Below are 5,910 nucleotides of genomic sequence, written 5' to 3' on the forward strand. Positions count from 1 at the left end.
AGGGAGGGGGTGATGGTGGGCCCCGGCGGGGAGCGTGGCCTGCTGCCCCTGTCGCGGGCACAGGGGACAAGGCCTGCATGGCATCCACCCCCATCCAGCACACTGCGGGAAGGCGTGGAGCCAGGGAGAGCGGAGACGGAGGAGGAGGAGGAGGAGGAGGAGGAGGAGAGGCTCATCCAGTGAGGACTGGAAAGTGGGGGCTTTAGGCCCAGGCATCGGAGTAGACCATGGCCTCCAGCCCATGGGGCTGTGTGTGTGGCTTTCTGCTGTTGTTGCTGCTGCCACTCCTGGGGACTGGCCCTGCCCTGGGGAGGGGCTTTCCCAGGCCACTTGAAAACTCCAAAACCCCTATGATTCCTGGAGCCCATCCTAAGGGCTCTTTGGGCTCAGAGCCCCACTCGTTTGACATCTTCCTGGACAACCCCAGAGCTGAGAGTCACAGGAACTCTGATGTCCGCCACGCCCCTGCTGACGAGATGCCTGAGAAGCCTGTAGCCTCTCCCCTTGGCCCAGCCCTGTACGGGCCCAAAGCAGCCCAAGGGGCTCAGAGAGAATGACCCCCAGTAACTGATGACCTCCAGATGGCTCGAGGACAAAGCTCCCGTGGCTGGACAGGACCTCTGGATTCACAAGAGCTTCTGGAGCAAGAAGCAGTGGCTCCACACCCAGTGGGCCACCCTCTTCTCACTTTCATCCCCACAACTCCCAGACTTCAACTCAGGGTAGCCACAGTTCCTCCCTCCCTGCAGCATGGAGGCCAACAGGGACAGCAGCCACCTAGAGATGAGGGTCTGAAGGCCAAAACCAAGAGCAGGGTCCCACCCACTTCTCCCTCAGACTACCAGGGCCCACCCCACACCCTTGTTCCTCACTCAGGTACTGTCAAGAGGCCAGTCCTAGAAGGACAGGGTGGGTTTGAGGAACACTTCCAGGAGGCAGCTCAAGGCCCCCTCTTCACCCAGCAGGATCCAGCAGCCTCTGATGTTGGCTCAGTACCCCCAGTTGAGGTGGTGTACTCTCAGGAGCCAGGGGCCCAGCCAGACTTGGCATTGGCCAGAAGCCTTCCTCCTGCTGAGGAGCTGCTGGTTGAGACCCCCAAGAGGGCTGGAGCTGGGGTGTCCTGGGAAGTCAGCTCCCCGAGTCCGCTGTCCAAGCAGGTTGACCTCCCTGACGCTAAGGATTCACCAGGACCCCAGCCCATGGATCCGCCTGCCTCAGAGGCTCCTGATGGGCCATCCAAGCCAGAGATAGCAGCAATGAATGGAGCAGACCCCATCTCCCCCCAGCGGGTGAGAGGAGCCGTGGAGGCCCCAGGCACCCCCAAGCCCCTCATCCCTGGTCCCTCAGACCCTAGCCCAGCTGCAAACCGAACAGAGAGCTCCATGGGGGCCCTGCAGCCAGGTGAGGGCATGGCTGGGGTGTGGGGAGAGGGAGTGCTCTGTCCAGTAACTGAGAACCTCTGTTGGGGGTGTGTGAGGGGTGGAGGGCAGGGAATGAATGGAGACAATCACCTGCTTAAAGGAGTTGCCCAGGGCCTCCTTCAAACAACCTAAAATAATAAATTCATACTCACTGGGGGAAAAAAAAAAAGAAACTAAAAATTTTGAAAAAAGAATGGAAGAATGGATAACTAGAATAACCAATGCAGAGAAGGCCATAAATGAACCGACAGAGATAAAAACCATGACACAAGAAATACGTGACAAATGCACAAGCTTCAGTAACCAACTCGATCAACTGGAAGAAAGAGTATCAATGATTGAAGATCAAATGAATGAAATGAAGCGAGAAGTCTAGAGAAAAAAGAGGAAAAAGAAATGAACAAAGCCACTAAGAAATATGGGATTATGTGAAAAGACCAAATCTACGTCTGATTGGTGTGCCTGAAAGTGAGGGGGAAAATGGAACCAAGTTGGAAAACACTCTTGAGGATATCATCCAGGAGAACTTCCCCAACCTAGTAAGGCAGGCCAACATTCAAATTCAGGAAATACAGAGAACGTCACAAAGATACTCCTCGAGAAGAGCAACTCCAAGACACATAATTGTCAGATTCACCAAAGTTGAAATGAAGGAAAAAATGTTAAGGGCAGCCAGAGAGAAATGTTGGGTTACCCACAAAGGGAAGCCCATCAGACTAACAGCAGATCTCTCAGCAGAAACTCTTCAAGCCAGAAGAGAGTAGGGGCCAATATTCAACATTCTTAAAGAAAAGAATTTTCAACCCAGAATTTCATATCCAGCCAAACTAAGTTTCATAAGTGAAGGAGAAATAAAATCCTTTACAGACAAGCAAATGCTTAGAGATTTTGTCACCACCAGGCCTGCCCTACAAGAGACCCTGAAGGAACACTAACTATGGAAAGGAACAATTGGTACCAGCCATTGCAAAAACATGCCAAAATGTAAAGGCCATCGATGCTAGGAAAAAACTGCATCAACTAACGAGCAAAATAACCAGCTAGTATCACAATGACAGGATCAAGTTCACACATAACAATATTAACCTTAAATGTAAATGGACTAAATGGTCCAATTAAAAGACACAGACTGGCAAATTGGATAAAGAGTCAAGACCCATTAGTTTGCTGTATTCAGGAGACCCATCTCACATGCAGGGACACACATAGGCTCAAAATAAAGGGATGGAGGAAGATCTACCAAGCAAATGGAGAACAAAAAAAAAAGCAGGGGTTGCAATCCTAGTCTCTGATAAAACAGACTTTAAACCATCAAAGATCAAAAGAGACAAAGAAGGCCATTACATAATGGTAAAGGGATCAATCAACAGGAAGAGCTAACTCTCCTAAATATATATGCACCCAATACAGGAGCACCCAGATTCATAAAGCAAGTCCTTAGAGACTTACAAAGAGACTTAGACTCCCATACAATAATAATGGGAGACTTCAACACCCCACTGTCAACATTAGACAGATCAATGAGACAGAAAGTTAACAAGGATATCCAGGAATTGAACTCACCTCTGCACCAACCAGACCTAATAGACATCTACAGAACTCTCCACCCCAAATCAACAGAATATACATTCTTCTCAGCACCACATCACACTTATTCCAAAATTGACCACATAGTTAGAAGTAAAGCACTCCTCAGCAAATGTAAAAGAACAGAAATTATAACAAACTGTCTCTCAGACCACAGTGCAATCAAACTAGAACTCAGGACTAAGAAACTCAATCAAAACCGCTCAACTACATGGAAACTGAACAACCGGCTCCTGAATGACTACTGGGTACACAACGAAATAAAGGCAGAAATAAAGATGTTCTTTGAAACCAATGAGAACAAAGATACAACATACCAGAATCTCTGGGACACATTTAAAGCAGTGTGTAGAGGGAAATTTATAGCACTAAATGCCCACAAGAGAAAGCTGGAAAGATCTAAAATTGACACCCTAACATCACAATTAAAAGAACTAGAGAAGCAAGAGCAAACACATTCAAAAGCTAGCAGAAGGCAAGAAATAATCAGAGCAGAACTGAAGGAGATAGAGACACAAAAAAACCCTCCAAAAAAATCAATGAATCCAGGAGCTGGTTTTTTGAAAAGATCAACAAAATTGATAGACCGCTAGCAAGACTAATAAAGAAGAAAAGAGAGAAGCATCAAATAGACACAATAAAAAATGATAAAGGGGATATCACCACCGACCCCACAGAAATACAAACTACCATCAGAGAATACTATAAACACCTCTACACAAATAAACTAGAAAACCTAGAAGAAATGGAAAATTTCCTGGACACTTATACTCTCCCAAGACTAAACCAGGAAGAAGTTGAATCCCTGAATAGACCAATAGCAGGCTCTGAAATTGAGGCAATAATTAATAGCCTACCAACCAAAAAATGTCCAGGACCAGACCGATTCACAGCCGAATTCTACCAGAGGTACAAGGAGGAGCTAGTACAATTCCTTCTGAAACTATTCCAATCAATAGAAACAGAGGGAATCCTCCCTAACTCATTTTATGAGGCCAACATCATCCTGATACCAAAACCTGGCAGAGACACAACAAAATAAGAGAATTTTAGACCAATATCCCTGATGAACATTGACGCAAAAATCCTCAGTAAAATACTGGCAAACCGAATCCAGCAGCACATCAAAAAGCTTATCCACCATGATCAAGTGGGCTTCATCCCTGGGATGCAAGGCTGGTTCAACATATGCAAATCAATAAATGTAATCCAGCATATAAACAGAACCAAAGACAAAAACCACATGATTATCTCAATAGATGCAGAAAAGGCCTTTGAAAAAATTCAATAGCCCTTCCTGCTAAAAACTCTCAATAAATTTGGTATTGATGGAATGTATCTCAAAATAATAAGAGCTATTTAGGACAAACCCACAGCCAATATCATACTGAATGTGCAAAAACTGGAAGCATTCCCTTTGAAAACTGGCACAAGACAGGGATGCCCTCTCTCACCACTCCTTTTCAACATATTGTTGGAAGCTCTGTGGCTAGGGCAATCAGGCAAGAGAAAGAAATAAAGGGTATTCAATTAGGAAAAGAAGTCAAATTGTCCCTGTTTGCAGATGACATGATTGTATATTTAGAAAACCCCATCATCTCAGCCCAAAATCTCCTTAAGCTGATAAGCAACTTCAGCAAAGTCTCAGGATAAAAAATTAATGTGCAAAAATCACAAGCATTCTTATACACCAGTAACAGACAAACAGAGAGCCAAATCATGAATGAACTTCCATTCACAATTGCTTCAAAGAGAATAAAATACCTAGGAATCCAACTTACAAGGGATGTAAAGGACCTCTTCAAGGAGAACTACAAACCACTACTCAGTGAAATAAAAGAGGACACAAACACATGGAAGAACATACCATGCTCATGGATAGGAAGAATCAATATCGTGAAAATGGCCATACTGCCCAAGATAGTTTATAGATTCAATGCCATCCCCATCAAGCTACCAATGACTTTCTTCACAGAATTGGAAAAAACTGCTTTAAAGTTCATATGGAACCAAAAAAGACCCCGCATTGCCAAGACAATCCTAAGTCAAAAGGACAACGCTGGAGGCATCACACTACCTGACTTCAAACTATACTACAAGGCTACAGTAACCAGAACAGCATGGTACTGGTACCAAAACAGAGATATAGACCAGAGCCCTCAGAAATAATACCACACATCTACAGCCATCTGATCTCTGACAAACCTGACAAAAACAAGAAATGGGGAAAGGATTCCCTATTTAATAAGTGGTGCAGGAAAATTGGCTAGCCATAAGTAGAAAGCTGAAACTGGATCCTTTCCTCACTCCTTGTACGAAAATTAATTCAAGATGGATTAGAGACTTAAATGTTAGACCTAATACCATAAAAACCCTAGAAGAAAACCTAGGTAATACCATTCAGGACATAGGCATGGGTAAGGACCTCATGTCTAAAATACCAAAAGCAATGCAACAAAAGCCAAAATTGACAAATGGGATCTAATTAAACTAAAGAGCTTCTGCACAGCAAAAGAAACCACCACCAGAGTGAACAGGCAACCTACAGAATGGGAGAAAATTTTTGCAATCTACTCATCTGACAAAGGGCTAATATCCAGAACCTACAAAGAACTCAAACAAATTTACAAGAAAAAAACAACCCCATTAAAAAGTGGGCACAGGATATGAACAGACATTTCTCAAAAGAAGACATTCATACAGCCAACAGACACATGAAAAATGCTCATCATCACTCGCCATCAGAGAAATGCAAATCAAAACCACAATGAGATACCATCTCACACCAGTTAGAATGGCAATCATTAAAAAATCAGGAAACAACAGGTGCTGGAGAGGATGTGGAGAAATAGGAACACTTTTACACTGTTGGTGGGATTGTAAACTAGTTCAACCATTGTGG

General features: G+C 44.5%; 1 pseudogene; it reads left to right on the forward strand.

Moving 5' to 3' along the window:
* Positions 1–227: 227 nt before the first annotated feature.
* Positions 228–1,553, forward strand: LOC111540649 (annotated as a pseudogene).
* Positions 1,554–5,910: the final 4,357 nt, after the last annotated feature.

Source organism: Piliocolobus tephrosceles, chromosome 10, assembly GCF_002776525.5.
Source record: "Piliocolobus tephrosceles isolate RC106 chromosome 10, ASM277652v3, whole genome shotgun sequence".
NCBI classification, from domain to species: Eukaryota; Metazoa; Chordata; class Mammalia; order Primates; family Cercopithecidae; genus Piliocolobus; species Piliocolobus tephrosceles.